Source organism: Pristiophorus japonicus, chromosome 5 (genome assembly GCF_044704955.1).
Source record: "Pristiophorus japonicus isolate sPriJap1 chromosome 5, sPriJap1.hap1, whole genome shotgun sequence".
Lineage (NCBI taxonomy): Eukaryota > Metazoa > Chordata > Chondrichthyes > Pristiophoridae > Pristiophorus > Pristiophorus japonicus.
Genome location: NC_091981.1, coordinates 57,249,406 through 57,266,937, shown reverse-complemented (window position 1 = coordinate 57,266,937; position 17,532 = coordinate 57,249,406). Strand labels below are relative to the sequence as shown.

Here is a 17,532-nt window from a genome sequence, read left to right as displayed (position 1 = left end):
TCTATTTGCAGCGTGTTAAAAAAAAGGAAATGCAATGTAAATGTTGTAGTTTGAACTAAACCATGGCTTGAACTGCCTTGGAATGTAACCAAGTAATCCAGGGGACAGCAAAACGACAAGCATCTTTCTGGGCTTTGCTCGCCCCTGTGTCCTTATTTGGAGGGTACGCGCACGGGCTCGCGGCTCCGATGTGCTGGTGCAGTGGGCGCGGGGCTGGAGTGTGGGAAGGGGTGTGACTGGAGCTGCTGCCTTTATTTGGAATAAAGCGGAAGGACGTGCGCGCTCGCTCCCTGGGCCGTGTCGTCACACACACAGACCCGGAGCGCGAGCAGGGCTGCGGCTGGTTGGGAGAAAAGAGCCTGGAGGAACGAGAGCGGGACCAATACCTTTTACATATAACCAGTACACATACACAAACCGCATACAGCTACAGCAGGTAATGCATCAGCATTTTTGCACCAATTGGAGGCGTTTTGTTGTATTTTCTAAAGAAATAATCGGTAATGCTGCCTTAAAAAAAAGGGAGATTTGATGTGGTCGGTGTGCGTTCTGAGCACAAATGATTGTGTATCAGAGCTTGCTTGTTGATGCAGTGTCGTTTCTTCCTTTCTCTTCATCCTTTTTGCATTTGTTGAGGTTTGTTTGAATCCTTCCCAAAATAAGGATAACTAGCCGACGATTGTGGTTGACATTGTAATTGTAAAATATGAAGCTTCTCTATTATGTAACGGATTAACATAACTGTTTCTTGCAACATGGTACTTTGTGATGGAGCTGTCACACGTTTGCTTCAAATTTTAATCAAATTTCGACTCTCCTGTAATTATAATGCAATAAATTCTGCATACATCGTACTGAGATGATTCTAAGCAGGTAGCTTCTCTGTGTCTTCAGGCCTTGTCTACAGTCAGCTGAAGCTGGGAACCTTGTGGTGAAAATGCAAAGTTTCTGTTGCAAATCTGGCATCTTCTGCAAACATGTACTTCATTTTTCTCTCTCTTCCCTCACCCCCCCCCCCCCCCCCCCCCCAGCTATTTAACTGCGCAGAAGCCCGAGAATGCTTTTAACTTGATGAGATTGGGTAGGAAGGAGCGACCTTTTAAATTTCGGTCGCAAGCTTTTAAGAGTCTCAGGGATGACTATTTCGATGTATTTCTTTATGGCAGTTTACACTTAAGGGGAGTATTCTCTTGGGAGGCTTAAGTGGGCCATTGTATGTTTCAGGAGACTAATTAGCCTGAAAGTGACAAGCTGGTATGCTTTCATCTAACTTAGTGCTGATGCAGTTGTCTCAAATCGGCTTTCTAATAATTTTCCCCATGATTTTAATATCCTAAGGAATAGTAAATGCATTACTGCCTTTGTGAAAAATTGTATCACCTGCTTATTCTAGTTTTGAGTCGAACAAGCTCGTTTCTGCAGAATGAAAGATGTACACATTTGCTTAATGCCTCCTGCAGTTTGAAAATTTCAAACCTACTTTATTTTTTAAAAATTCAGGCTATGCACACATTTAGGAGAACTGGTACACTCTTGAGTTGCAGTGCAGTATTTTAATTTATTTTAAAGAGGGATATGACCCTTATGGCTAAGGGATCAAGGGGTATGGAGAGAAAGCAGGAAAGGGGTACTGAGGGAATGATCAGCCATGATCTTATTGAATGGTGGTACAGGCTCGAAGGGTTGAATGGCTTACTCCTGCATCTGTTTTCTATGTAAAAGTGTTGTGCAATTTGTTGGATGGTTTTGTAGCTGTACTCAAGAAATTTTGAGATGTTGCCTGTAAATGATCTTTGAGAGATTTGCATTAATGCTAACTTTTCAGGGATGTGATGCTTAGTGCACCTGATCAATATTTTTCAGTGTGCTTCTATATAATCAAAATGGCTTTCTCCATTTACAGGGTCCATTTACATGGCAACCAGAGGAGGTTAACTTTTCTAATTGTTATGGTGTAATATAGGTAGATAATTTGTAAGCAAACCTCCAGTAAAGTGAAGAACTGAAAACGCATTTGTGTTGTTTGAAGAAACCACAGACAAAAATAAAAGGAAATGTCATATTGAAAAACTGATGGATATAGGGAGAAAAAAATGCTAAAGATGTTCTTTAGTCGTTGAAAAAATATAAGATGTTTTCTATGCAGCGAGCTGTTATGATCTAAAATGTACTGCCTAAAAGCAGAGTCAACAGTAACTTTCAACAGGGAATTGGATATATACTTGAAAAGAAAAAAGATTGCAGGGCAGTGGGGAAAGAGGAGGAGAATGGGACTAATTGCATAGCTCTTTCTTGCACAAGCACGATTTGCTGAATGATTCTATAAATGGAAGTACAACATTGCATTTTACAACACTTTGAATATGCTGGCTTTTTATGAACTTTTCTGTAACAAACTTAAAACATGATAGGTCAAACCTACATTTTATTAGTCCTATAGAACTTTACCTTAGCATATGTATGTATGTATAAGAACATAAGAAATAGGAACAGGAGTAGGCCATACGGCCCCTCAAGCCTGCTCCGCCATTCAATAAATCATGGCTGATCTGATTCCTCACGTCATCACCTTTTCTGCCTAGTTTGCATTGGCTCACTTCTGCTTATCAATGAGTGACAACCATGTCAATACAAAAGGAGGCCTACTCATAGTTACATTCACTCCCTCCGAATTACTGCTTCACTTTTTCAGGTAGGGTGTGGGGCATCCATATTAGTCCAGAGTTTTGACTGATGCAAAGGTTTTCTTGCAATTTGTTTTATATTATTATCTCACTTAAAAATTATGTTAAAAAGAAAGAGAGACTTGCACACACATAGCGCCTTTCACAACCACCGGACGTCTCAAAGCGCTTTACAGCCAATGAAGTACTTTTGGAGTATAGTTACTGTTGTAATGTGGGAAATGCAGCAGCCAATTTGCGCACAGCAAACTCCCACAAACAGCAATGTGATAATGACTAGATAAACTGTTTTTGTTATGTTGATTGAGGGATAAATATTGGCCAGGATACTAGGGATAACTCCCCTGCTTTTCTTTGAAATAGTGCCATGGGATCTTTTATGCCCACCTGAGGGGCAGACAGGGCCTCGGTTTAATACCTCAGCTGAAAGACAGCAACTCCGACAGTGCAGCACTCACTCAGCACTGCACCGGATTGACAGCCTAGATTTATGTGCTCGAGTTCCTGGAGTACACTCACTTCTGCCCCAGAGGTGAGTGTGCTATCCACTGAGCCACAGCTGACACACTAAAGGCCATTAATTTCTATTTGGTTAATTTGTACTTTCTGGAATACAACATTGGTTTTCTTTTGCACTGAAAAATTCTTTCAGCCCATCGTCTCTGTGATGCTCTCTGAAAGAACTATCCAATTTAGCCCTATTCCTCTGCCCTTTCCCCATACCTTTTTTAAATGTTTATTTTTCAAATATGTATTTACTTCCCTTTTAAATGCTATATTATGGATTTTCTTCCACCTCTGTTTCTGGCAAGACATTCAATGTACTAACAACCATCTGTGTAAGTAAATGGATAAAGAAATTCTTCTGACCTTTCCTTTCATTCTTTTAGTGAGGATCTTAACTTATGTCCTCTATTTGCAGACTCACTAACCAATGGAAATAGTTTTCCCCTATTTAACTTATCGACAGTGCTCATAATTTTAAACACCTCTATTAGATCGCCTCTTAACTTTGGTGCTCTGATGAAGACGGATCTGATTCTTCGAGTCCCTCCTTATAACTCGAGCCTCTCCTGTATACTTCCCATGATCTTGACATCCTTCCTAAAGTTGTAGGTATGGCAGGGTTCACTGCAATAAATTCTTCATTTTTGGGAGAGGGAGAAGGAGAGGGGTGGGTGGATGGATGGAGAACCCTGTACTTTGAACATACCACCATTAGCAACTGAAATTCCCAAAAGTTTTGTACTCCATTTGCAACTTCTCAGAAAATGAAGCTGTCCATCCTCGCATGCAGCAAGACCTGGACTGCATTCAGGCTTGGCCTGATAAGTGGCAAGTAACATTTGTGCCACACAAGTGCCGGGCAATGACTATCTCCAACAAGCGAGAGTCTAACCATCTCCCCTTGATATTCAGTGGCATTACAATTGCCGAATTCCCCCACCATCAACATTCTGAGGGTCACCATTGACCACAAACTTAACTGGACCAACCACATAAATCTCTTCTCTTGGGCAGACCCCCGGAGTCGAGGATGACTTGCTTCCACACGAAAATGAGTTCTTGGGTGACTGATGAGCCCAATATGGGATTTACAGTCTCTGTTACAGGTGGGGAAAATAGTGGTTGGAGGGAAGAGTGGGTGGGGTGCTTGTTTGTCGAACACTCCTTCTGCTGTTTGTACTTGGCCTCCGCGTGCTCCCGACAGAGACTCGAAGTGTTTGGCGTCTTCTCGGATGCTTCTCCTACACTTTGAGCGGTCTTGGGCCAGGGATTCCCAAAAGTCGGTGGGGATATTGCAGTTTTTCAAGGAGGATTTGAGGGTGTCCTTGAAGCGTTTCCTCTGCCCTTCTGGGACTCCTGGGCTTGCTGTGTCAGAGCTCGGAGTAGAGCCATTGTTTCAGGAGTCTGGGATCGGGCATTCGGATGATGTGGCCCGTCCATTGGAGCTGGTCGAGCGTGGTTAATACTTCGATGTTGGGAATGTTGGCCTGAGCGAGAACACTGACATTGGTGCGCCTATCTTGCCAATGGATTTACAGGATTTCACAGAGGCAGCGTTGGTGGTACTTCTCCAGTGCTTTGAGGTGCCAAGTATATATAGTCCATGTCTCTGAAGCATGTAGGAGGGCAGGTATCACTGAGCTTGGTGCCAGGTTTGAGGTCCTGGTCTTCATAAACACATACTTCCTCGGGTGACCAAAGGATGTTTACTGTAAGACTCAGATACTCTTACACTTCGGTGAAGGTGTCTATGATGGTTTGGCGTTCGACCTCCAAGTGTGCACAAACTCGAGCGTCATCTGCATGCTGTAATTCAATGACAGGGGGTGGAATGACCTTGGAATGGACTGGAGGTGACGGAGAATGAACAATTTTCTGTTTGTCCTGTAGTTTAGCTCTACTTGTGAGGTTGAGATGGAGCATTGCAGCGAGGAAGATTGAGAAGACTGTTAGTGAGAAGACCGTTGCTTAAAACCGGTCTGCATGTGTATTGGGTCTGGTGGATCCGTTGGTAAGAATCACTACTTGCATATATTGTGAAGCAGGCGGAGGATGGTGACACATTTTTTAGGGCAGCCGAATTTGAGAAAGACACTCCATAATCCCTCAGTTGACAGAGTCGAAGGCCTGAGGTCAAAGAAAGCCATGTATGGAGGTTGATGCTACTCCCTACATTTTTCTTGGATTTGAGGCACGGTGAAGATCATGTCCATTGTACCCCTTAGTGGGCGGAATCCACATTGCAACTCTGGGAGGAGCTCTTCAGCCATTGGGAGAAGATGGTTGAGGAAGATTCTTGCAATGACTTTCCCTGTGGCAGAGAGCAGGGAAACTCCTATAATTACCGCAATCGGACTTGTCATCTTTCTTTCACGATTATAGCATCTTTGAGATCTCCTGGCATGCTCTCCTCCTTTCAGATAAGAGAGATAAGGTCATGGATTCGTGCCAAGTACTTCTCCGCTATGTTTTAGTACTTCAGCGGTGATTCCATCTGCTCCTTGGGATTTGTAGTTCTTCAGTTGTCGGATGGCCTTTTCAACCTCATTCTGGGCTGGTCTGTGCCAAGGTGGTGGCAGGTTGATGGGATGGAGTCAAGGACACTCGTGTCGAAGACTAAGGAGATCTTGATTAAGGAGCTCTTCGAAGTGCTCCTTCCGGCACTGACTCTCTTTGATGAGCACCTCTTCGTTCTTAGCCCTCAGTGGGGTAGGACCTTTGGTGCTTGGGCCGTAGGTGGTCTTGACTGTGGCATCAAGAGCAGCTCAGAGGTTGGGTAATCTGTGGCGAGTGTCTCGCCTGCTGACTCCCCAAAGCCTTTCCGCCATCCACAAGGCACAAGTCAGGAGTATGATGGAATACTCTCCACTTGCCTGAATGAGTGCAGCTCCAACAACACTCAAGAAGCTCAACATCATCCAGGACAGAGCAACCTGCTTGATTGGCACCCCATCCACCATCTTCAACATTCACTCCCTCCACCAATGGTGCACCGTGTTTGCAGTGTGTGCCATCTATAAGATGCGCTGCAGCAACTCGCCAAGATTTCTTTGGCAGCACCTCCCAAACCCGCAACCTCTACCACCTAGAAGGATGAGGGCAACAAGCACATTGGAGCACCACCACCTGCAAGTTCCCCTCCAAGTTGCACACCATCCTGACTTGGAAATATAATCGGTGTTCCTTCATCTGAGTCAAAATCCTGGAACTCCCTCCATAACAGCACTGTGGGAACTGCAAGGACTGCAGCGGTTCAAGAAGGCGGCTCACCACCACCTTCTCGAGGGCAATTGGGGATGGACAATAAATGCTGGCCTTACCAGCGACGCCCAAATCCTGGAACAAATAAAAGAAAAAACTAAAGTCAATAAATATCGTTGGAATGTACATTGCATCTATTGAAATCCTGGGCTACCTGCTGTGATATGGACTATCTATTCACATTTACAGCCACTTACAAGCCGGACACCTTGGACTCGATAATCTAAGATCAGTATCTCCACTGGTTGGTGGTAGGTACGGCCAAATTGGAACCATGGTGCATCTGTTGCTGGCCTTTCCCATTCTTGGCAAAGAGATGCCTCTGCTTGAGCTTTAAGGACTTTAATATGATCAGAAACGTTTTGTCTGAGGGGAAACCCAATAAGGCTGGATTCCCCAATAAGCGGTGTAATGTTCAAGTGCTATATCTTGTGACCAGGTCATCTAGACCACAGCATTCAAGCTTTTTTTTTTTGTCTTTGCAGGCCATATAGATGTGTGCCATGGAGCCTCAGGGGCCACACACAAATGTTAAATCAACATATCCACATTAATTTTCATATCTGAAGTAGCTGATGCTAACATGGGTCTTATGATTTAGAATTTATCTGAGGCATAGTGCTAAGAATAGGCTTTCAGGACAAAACGAGTAGGAAATAAGCACAAACAGGACTAATTGCCAGGTCATGTGACCAATGGGATGCACATGCCTGGCCAGCCCTGAGCTCGCCAATTTCTCTTTTTTTTTTAAAAAAAGAAGCTGATTTAGAATGTGGTTTTACAAAAAAGTGGATGGTTATATGGGTGGAAAAAGATGAATTGTTAAGATCGGGTTACTCATTTCTGTATATGTACTGATCAGACTAGCTTTGGACTGCATACACCTGAATTTGCCAATGTTGGGGAAAGGGTAACTTATACACATCTAAACAGCCACGGTAATTAAAATGGATGCAATAACCTAGATTACGTACATCTTAACATTTTATTTTAATGTACCATTCCCTTCTCTGCTGTTTTTAGGTCACTTGGAGTGACCGATGCGGTTGTGAGCTTACTGCATTCTAGCTGTACCACTGTCTTGAGTCTCCATTTGGCAGAAACACATGGCTGCAGGCTGCTCATCCTCTTCACATCCAAATTAGTGGCACTGGTAGATTGTCAGGAGTGCTGATTTGCTTGATATTAACCTGTTCCAAGCACTGTGATTGGAATACAATATTTCAATCCCAGCAGCATCAAATTAAGGCCTTCCTTTTGGTTTTAAATTCATTAATTAATAAAGCTTTCTTTGACACACCATTTCTGGAAATCATATAATATTGTAGCTCGGGTATGATAGGAGAAGTGTTCATATTCATGCAATTTATCTGACTGGCTGCATAAATAAATAAATGCTTCCACTAAATTTCCTTTATTAATATTTGTGGACCTCCTAAAATGGCTGCCTATAGCATCATAAATTTGATATTTTTGATTTCTGGATATAATGAAGAGCGTGCTATTTATTAATGGAGTTGAAAATTGTATAGTCAAGCTACTAAATTGCCTTTTTAAATAGTTTGTGCAATTCTCGTGCGTGCTATGCTGGGGTCTGTTGGGACGTTTTGATCTGAAGTTGTGCAGGGCCACATTCGGTGCAGTGCCAGGCATGTTACCATGGGAATGGTGGTGGGGGTTTATGAGGAAAGATGATCAGTGGTGTGGTGCATGCAGGGCATCATTCTGCAGTTCCTCGCCTGCTCTAGTGTGAATCTAGAATTGGCAGAGCTGCTTAAAGAGATAATGCTACAGGTACGATTTTATAAAGCAGTTTAGCAATAGACATTGGAAATCTCCAGTGCTAATGCACTGTTCCTCTTTGAGGAGACATTGGGGAAAGGTCTTGACTTTATGCAATCATGTAAAATGGGTGCCAGTGAGTCAGCAGCCTGTTATGTATTTCCATTGAAGTAAATTTTTGATACCGTGCAATGCATAATTTTTGCTGGTAATATTTTCATGCACTTATTTCAATACAAATTGCACCATTACCTTTGAGTGTTTGGCAAACACTTTGCATTAAGCAGGCACTATCTTTACCAAAAAATGCAGCAAACAAGCTCCTTTGGCAGATCAGCAAGAGTGTCTTCATAAACGCACCTCTGCAAACAATGCTATTGGTGTTCGAAAATAACGATGAAATTCTGGGCTACGTGTTGCTGTTCAGCAGTGACTCGTATTAACAATGTCTCTTTTAAATAATTAAGTATATGGCAGATGTCAGCCGTAGATCAGTGGGTAGAACTCTTGCCTCTGAAGGTTGTGGGTTCAAGTCCCACCCCAGGGACTTAAACACAAAAAACTCTAGGTTGACTCTCGAGTGCTGCACTGTTGGAGGTGCCGTCTTTCTGATGAGACGTTAAACCGAGGCCTTCTCTGGTGAATGTAAACGATCCCATAGCACCATTTCGAAGAAGGGCAGGGGAGTTATCCCCGTTGTCCTGGCCACTATTTATCCCTCAATCAACATAACAAAAACAGATCATCTGGTCATTATCACATTGCTGTTTGTGGGAGTTTGCAGTTGGCTGCCGCGTTTTCTACATTACAATAATGACTACACTTCAAAAAGTACTTCATTGGCTGTAAAGTGCTTTTGAGACGTCCGGTGGTCGTGAAGGGCGCTATATAAATGCATGTTGTTAATGCATATGGAAGAACTCCACAAGACTCAGTACTGTGAGCTAAAACTGATGTGACCTTAGTCTCTTTTAATACAACTCCAAAGTACCTAAGCAGCATGGCAGACAACCTTTTATACTCTCTCTTGCAAGAGGTGTGCAGGTGACCCTTGGGCCTCTGGTGGCAAGTCTTACACAGTTACAATGTTTACATACATAACACATGTATTTCCTTTTTCTTATGCATGTTGTGCCTTACAAACCTGCACCAGCAGAACTAAAGCAGAATTATAAGGAAAGCTGTGTAGTGGAAAATTCTCTTGTCACAAGTATTTTTTTTAAGTTAACATCACCCCTCTGATCCGCATCAAAAACTATTTTCCTTTGTAATTATTGTGAGACCTGCAGTAATTTGTGAAAACAAAGTGTTCCAACCCTGCTGGATTTTCGTACAACTTTGTTATATTGGATGCAGAATGAACAAACTTTATAAATGTGTGTGTGTGTGTGTGTGTGTGTTTTTGTCCATCCACCGTAGAGCTGCGGTTGAGTGTCTCAGCCGATTGCTGAATGTAATCATGCCATTTATGGCTTGGTATCCCAGGCAGAAAAGAAAGCTGCAGCAAGTACTGTCGAGGCGTCTGGCTTTTTACACCTGCTCTTCTGGAAGTGTGCATTCCTGTACACCATTCAAATACAGCTTGGCATGTGTTGGCTGGGTTAACATGATGGAGCTTGGGAGGAATAAAGTTGTGCTGTCTTTGCAAAAGGTGCTTCTTTGTGTTTATCCAGTGGTTAACTGAGCCAGTACTCGGGCACGTTGGTCTAATGGTTATGTTACTGGTATAGTAATCCAGAGGCTTCAACTAATGAATCCCAAGAATGTGAGTTCACATCTGATCAGGGCAGTTTGAGAATTTAAATTCAGTTTATATATTTTTTTAAATCTGGAAAAGTGAAGCTGGTGTAAAAATCCAACTGGCTCACTAATGACCTATTGGGAAGGGAAGCTGGTCTGGCCAATGTGACTTCAATGGTTCACTCTTAACTGTCCTCTGAAGTATCCTGGCAATCCACTCAGTTGTTTGCAGCAGCTAGGGATGGGCAATAAATGCTGGCCCTTGCCAGTGATGCTGACATCCTGAGAATGAATTTTTTTAAATACAGAGCACAAGGGCCTCTGGTTCGATCTCTAACCTGTGCTGAGTTTGTTGACCCTTTGACGTATGCAAGATATTAAACGCTAATCTGGAGCACCGCTTCAAGATATTTCAGGGTACTAAAACAAGGAGGCATAGGTTTTTAAAAAAAAAAACGATGAAAGGAAACTTTGGGTCAGACTTCAGGAAGGATGTAATGTGTGATCCTGAGCTTCCGATCGCCTGCCACTTTAATTCTCCGCTCCACTCCCACTCTGATATCTCTGTCCTCGGACTCCTGCACTGTTCCAATGAAGCTCAACGCAAGCCCGAGGAACAGCACCTCCTCTTTCGTTTAGGCACATTACAGCCTTCTGGACTCAACATCGAGTTCAACAATTTCAGAGCATACCCTCTGGCCATCTTTGGCTCCCTTTCTCTCCCCCACCCCATCTTCAGTTTATTTTTTCTCTCTTTGTCTCTACTCTGCCATTCACACCACATTCAGATTAACCTTTTTCTAACTTCTGTCATTACCATTTCAATTTGGCCCATCATCCCTTTTGTCTCTCTAATCTCGCCTGCCTTCCACCCCATCACAGACCTTCCCTTTTGTTCTACCCCGCCCCCCCCCCCCCCCCCCCCCCCCGAGTCTGGAAACGCCTGGGCCTAGGTGGGGGGGCCTGAGGCAAGGTGGGGGGGAGGGGGGGTGGTCGGCCCGAGGCAAGGTTGCGGGGGGGAGGGGTTTGGCCCGAGGCAAGGGGGGGGGGCGGCGGTGGCCCAAGGCGGGGAAGTCCAGTGGCAGGGTCTGTATTCTGGAACATTTTCCGGATTCCGGACGACCCTGCCACTGATTGTCCTGGTGTCCGGATTCCATAACACCAGATTGTTGACGCTGCACCGGTATACAAATTGTTTTGTTTACAGAATATTAGTGTAAAGTCAGAATCTATAGAGCTTGTTTGGAGAAAGTCTTGCCTGGTGTGGTTTGGAGCCACACAGATCAAGACACTCTCCAGTTTGCTCTGTGCTGAGTTAATCGGTTTCTCACGGAGGTTGGCAGTGAGGTGCTTTGGCTAGGGAGAGAAAATCAGCTAATGTACCTGCTGTCCAGTGGCCTTGGCTATAAAGTGTGCAAATTGGATGAGGACAACTGAGCTAGGCTTTGGCACCTCCATGATGACTGATGCTATTTGGGATTAGAGAATAAATGGTCACTTGGTGAAGTAACAGTGGCCAGCACACTCGGAGCACACACCCCAACATAACTTATAGAATTGTCAGCACTGAAGGAACCTGTGCCAGCTTTTTGTAAGAGCTAAGTGTGTTAGCTAACTGAGAGCTTTGTAAGTCCTTGTCTTCCGGAGGCTTGAAATTAGATTATGAGATTGATCCACTTTGTTTAAAGAAAACATTTGTTCTACTTGATGAAATTGGGGTAGTTTCAAACTTTACAATGAACCTTATGAAATGCGTCTCTCTTTGGATCCTTGTAAATGCAGAGATGTTATCATCCAGCAATCTGACTTTGAAACAATTAGGCTCACTGCTGTCAAGCAAGACAGGATTTAAAAAATTAAATCTACAAATGGTGATGGGGGCGCGGATGGTGTGAGGTTGAAGGCCTCATGGGGGTGGTCGGAGACCTCAGAGGGCAGGTGTCCCATCACAGGCGATGGGGGTGGTTGGCAAGGCAGGTACGCTGGATCGTGGATCAATATATGAAGCATGCAGCCTCATTATAATATTTAAATTGCCAACCCGCCTCCTGGGAGCGGGTTCGTTGCCCTTCCCCTTCGCCTTCGTTAAAACCGGAAGTGGGTGGATTGGGGTCGGGCTTCACATTTTTGACACTTTAACCTCGCACTCGACCCAAACCTGTCTGTTTTTTGGGGTTAAAATTCCCTTCAATGTGTGGTGCTATCGACATTCGCTGTACAGCTTATTGGTGTGTGTTTTGGATTCAATCCCAGCAGACCTGGGTCACGTTGGGTTGAACAAAATGTTTACTTGAGACCGCCACCATCCCACTTCAAAAACTTTTTGAGATAATTAATATTAAGAATGTGATACGGTGCGACTTGGTACCACCTCATACCTAATGAAATTCGGCACAAGTCAGATGGTATAATGGGAAGTGTCTATATACCGTTGTATTTACATCCGAAGTAATTATCTGCACGAATATTTTTATGATCTGCGCATGCACGTGGTTGACCCCCATCCCTTTCTGCGCCTGCTCGCTGTCACCAAGGTCTGGCAATGCATGCACGGTGCCCCGCAGTTGCGGCTGCAGTGCAGTGTGGGCCATGTTTTGTTCAGCTCTATGGGACAAGGCCCGGGAGAAAATTGGATCGAGAGTGGGGTAGAGAGAGAACTGGAGGGTGGGGGGGGGTTGGAGATTGAGGAGGGAGGGGGGATGGGAGGGAGAGAATGAGGGGAATGGGAGGGAAAGCGAGAGAAGGGTTCGGAGGGAGAGAAAGGGGTAAGATACAATCTGACAGCGGTATATAGACAATTTCCATTATAAATGTGAACATAGAAATTTTAGAACTGAAAAAAGTTGACATAAAAGTGTGATAATAGATTTTGTACACAGGAATAAGACTTTCATATATTATAATATACATGTTACATAATTGTTTGAATATTGTACTGTAAACACTGGAAAAATATTAATGACTAATGCCATATTTACATTTACATCCGCCCCTGCCCAGTGGTAGTACTGCTTTGCATCCCCCACATGCTCAGGCTGTACTGCAGAGAAATATTTGCATCTTCAAATCCTGGCCCAATTATCCTTCTCTTAAAGTCTGGACTCCCCCTGTGCAGAGTGCTACTGGGGAACAGCTAGTATATATTCAGTTTATTTGTGTTCCTTTGTCGATTTCTTGTGGACTATACTGATTTGGAGTGGTTAAAGCAAGGGTCGACATCTACTGGACTGGAAAGTTTGGCATTCTGGTTTAAATTTTCTTTATAAAACTACCTAAATGTGTTACAGAAGTGAGATCAGGACTTAAAAGTAATTATTTTTTTAAGAGTAAATTTCTTTTTTTTTAAATATCCCTTGTCACAGGATTAGGTGGCACAGTGGATCAGCCGAGATTTATTGGATGAGCATCTGTCTGCTTCTCTTCCCGCTCCCGTACTGTTACCTCTGGTCCCTCAAGGATCTTTCCTATTTCAAATCAACATGTTGCCCCTCGGTGAGATCATCCACAAAAACAACATTGTGTTCCATCCAGTTCCAAGTCACCACTACCTCTCTCGAACCCACCGCTCTGATTTGTCATCTTGTCTTGTCAGTATTGCATCAGCAGAAATTTGGGGAAGACTGAGGTAATTGGTGCTGAAATTGCCCCCCTCTTTAAGGCCCATTATCACCTCCAAGAGGCGGTATGGGACAGATAGGCCTTACCAACCGGGGTCAGACGGATGGGCTGACCCGTCCTAACTTGGCCGGGAGCGTCGGGAACGGGTGTCCATGCTATCGCCCGTCGGGCACACGCTGACCCCCTTCTGACCAGCGGCAACCCCCTTTTCCACCCCGTGAAGAGATATTGCCCCGCGGGAACGCCGCTGCTGCCAATTGGTGCCACTGACAGCTTTCCCCTGCGGGAAGCTGTATGTGGCTGGGCGGCGCGTCCGCCCTTAAAGGGGAGAGCGCGGTGCTGCTGTCTCCATTTAATTTTAATTGTTGGCAGACTCAAGAGGTTGGCTCGACAGTGGTGGCCATGGGTTCGGCCGGGCCGCCAACATACAGCCCGGCACCCCCTCTTTGGTACTGGGCCGCTGGCCTGGCTGGAACCTTCCCTGGTGGCCCAGTAGGCCTAACTAAACTAATTGCAGAGTTCGCAGCGGCCCTCCCCTTTAACTGAAGGGGAGGGACATTGTGACACGTCAGCACCACGCGGCTGCCCACCTTGTGCTGATGTCATCAGCGCAACACTGATGTCTCGTAGCGTCGGCCGCTTCGTTCCAATAACACCGCCCCGACCGGAAATGCAAAACAAAGAGGTGAATGTCGGTCCAATCTCCGCCCCATAGATTGGGACAAAGGAAAATCTAACTAATGGATGAGTGCACCAACATTTTGGTCGGGGGTGGGGGTGGGGGGTGAGGTGCAATTTCAGCCCCATTGTCTTTTGTCCCCGCCACAAACTCTCTTTCTTCACCATCGACTCCATCCCCCTCCCTGGCCACTGTCTGAGCCTGAACAAGACTGTTTATAACCTTGCTGTCCTATTCCGTCCTGAGCTGAGCTTCCATCACCATAACCTCTCCATCACCAAGACCGCCTATTCCACCTCCGTAATATCTCCCGTCTCTTCCCCTGCCTCAGCCCATCTGCTGCAGAAACCCTCATCCATGCCTTTATTACCTCTAGACTTAACTAGTCGAACCTTCTCAAGGCCGGCCCCTCTCCTTCCAACCTCTAAACTTAAGCTCATCAAAACTGATCGTATCCTAACTCACACCAAGTCCTGTTCACCCATCACCTCTGTGCTTGCTGGCCTACGTTGGTTCCTGCTCCGTCGATTTTAAAATTCTCATCTTCATTCAAATCCCTCCATGTCTCGCCCTTCCCTATCTCTGTAACCTCCTCTAGCCCTCCAATCCTCCGACAACTCTACATTCCTCCAGTTCTTTGCCTCTTGTGCATCCCCTACTTGCTCTGCCCCACCATTGGCGGCCGTGCCTTCAGCTATCCAGGCCTGAGATCTGGAATTCCCTCCCTAAGCTTCTTGCGCCTCCACCTCTCGTTCCTTCTTTTAAAAACCTCCTTAAAACCTACCTCTTTGACCAAGCTTTTGGTTGCTTGTCCTAATATCTCCTTATGTGTCAATTTCTGTTTGATTACACTCCTGTGAAGTGCCTTGGAATGTTTTACTACGTTAAAGATGCTATATAAATACAAGGACCCATATTTTCTGAGGCCTACGGGTCCGTACGCAGTGCGTACGTACCTGTAATGGCCCCATAAGTTCTGGGTTTTCACGCGCAAAGCTGTAGCTCAGTGGTAGCACTCTAGCCTGAGTCAGAAGATTGTGGGTACAAGTCCCACTCCAGGGAATACAACATCTAGGCTAACACTCTAATGGAGTGCTGCATGGTTGGAGGTGCTGTTTTTGGATAAGACGTCTGCCCCATCGTGGATATAAAAGATCCCGTGGCACCATTTCGAAGAAGAGCAGGGGACACCTCCCTGTTGATCCAGCCAATATTTATCCCTCAACCAACATTAAAACAGGTTATTTGGTCACTATCACATTGCTGTTTGTGGGATCTTGTTGTGTGCAAATTGGCTGTCATGTTTGCTACATTGCTCTTAAGCTTAAATAAAGGAGACTACAAAGGTATGAGGGCAGAGTTGGCTAAAGTGGACTGGGAAAATAGATTAAAGTATGGGATGGTTGACAGAAACGTAGAAACATAAAAAATAGGTGCAGAAGTAGGCCATTCGGCCCTTCGAGCCTGCACCATCATTCAGTAAGATCATGGCTGATCATTCACCTCAGTACCCCTTTCCTGCCTTCTCTTCATACCCCTTGATCCCTTTAGCCGTAAGGGCCATATCTAACTCCCTCTTGAATATATCCAATGAACTGGCATCAACAACTCTCTGCGGTAGGGAATTCCACAGGTTAACAACTCTCCTGAGTGAAGAAGTTTCTCCTCATCAGTCCTAAGTGGCTTAACCCTTATCCTTAGACTGTGTCCCCTGGTTCTGGACTTCCCCAACATCGAGAACATTCTTCCTACATCTAACCTGTCCAGTCCCGTCAAAATTTTATGTTTCTATGAGATCCCCTCATACTTCTAAACTCCAGTCTCTCCTCATATGTCAGTCCTGTCATCCTGGGAATCAGTCTGGTGAACCTTCGCTGCACTCCCTCAATAGCAAGAACGTCCTTCCTCAGATTAGGAGACCAAAACTGAACACAATATTCCAGGTGAGGCCTCACCAAGGCCCTGTACAACTGCAGTAAGACCTCCCTGCTCCTACACTCAAATCCCCTAGCTATGAAGGCCAACATACCATTTGCCTTCTTCACCGCCTGCTGTACCTGCATGCCAACTTTCAATGACTGATGTACCATGACACCCAGATCTCGTTGCACCTCCCCTTTTCCTAATCTCCCACCATTCAGATAATATTCTGCCTTTGTGTTTTTGCTACCAAAGTGGATAACCTCACATTTATCCACATTATACTGCATCTGCCATGCATTTGCTCACTCACCAAACCTGTCCAAGTCACCCTGCAGCGTCTTAGCATCCTCCTCACAGCTCTCACCGCCACTGAGCTTAGTGTCATCTGCAAACTTGGAGATATCACTCAATTCCTTCATCTAAATCATTGATGTATGCTGTAAATAGCTGGGGTCCCAGCACTGAGCCCTGCGGCACCCCACTAGTCACTGCCTGCCATTCTGAAAAGGACCCGTTAATCCTGACTCTCTGCTTCCTGTCTGCCAACCAGTTCTCTCTCCACGTCAGTACATTACCCCCAATACCATGTGCTTTCATTTTGCACACTCATCTCTTGTGTGGGACCTTGTCAAAAGCCTTTTGAAAATCCAAATACATCACATCCACTGGTTCTCCCTTGTCCACTCTGCTAGTTACATCCTCAAAAAATTCCAGAAGATTTGTCAAGCATGATTTCCCTTTCATAAATCCATGCTGACTTGGACCGATCCTGTCACTGCTTTCCAAATGCGCTGCTATTTCATCTTTAATAATTGATTCCAACATTTTCCCCACTACTGATGTCAGGCTAACCGGTCTATAATTGCCCGTTTTCTCTCCCGCCTTTTTTTTAAAAAAGTGGTGTTACATTAGGTACTCTCCAGTCCATAGGAACTGATCCAGAGTCGATAGACTGTTGGAAAATGATCACCAATGCATCCACTATTTCTAGGGCCACTTCCTTAAGTACTCTGGGATGCAGACTATCAGGCCCCGGGGATTTATCGGCCTTCAATCCCATCAATTTCCCTAATATAATTTCCTGCCTAATAAGGATGTCCTTCAGTTCCCCCTTCTCACTAGACCCTCGGTCCCCTAGTATTTCCGGAAGGTTTTTTGTGTCTTCCTTCGTGTAGACAGAACCAAAGTATTTGTTCAACTGGTCTGCCATTTCTTTCTTCCCCATTATTAATTCACCTGAATCTGACTGCAAGGGACCTACGTTTGTCTTCACTAATCTTTTTCTCTTCACATATCTATAGAAGCTTTTGCAGTCAGTTTTTATGTTCACAGCAAGCT

The 17,532-nt window shown here is 44.9% G+C and overlaps 1 protein-coding gene across 2 annotated transcripts in view; it reads left to right on the top strand.

Moving 5' to 3' along the window:
• Nucleotides 1–225: 225 nt before the first annotated feature.
• Nucleotides 226–17,532, top strand: part of cap2 (cyclase associated actin cytoskeleton regulatory protein 2) — a 221,474-nt gene continuing 204,167 nt past the window's right edge. For both annotated transcript variants that reach the window (XM_070880658.1, XM_070880657.1), the window contains exon 1: nt 226–436. The gene's annotated coding sequence lies outside the window, so the exon portion shown is untranslated. The remainder of the gene's footprint in view (nt 437–17,532) is intronic.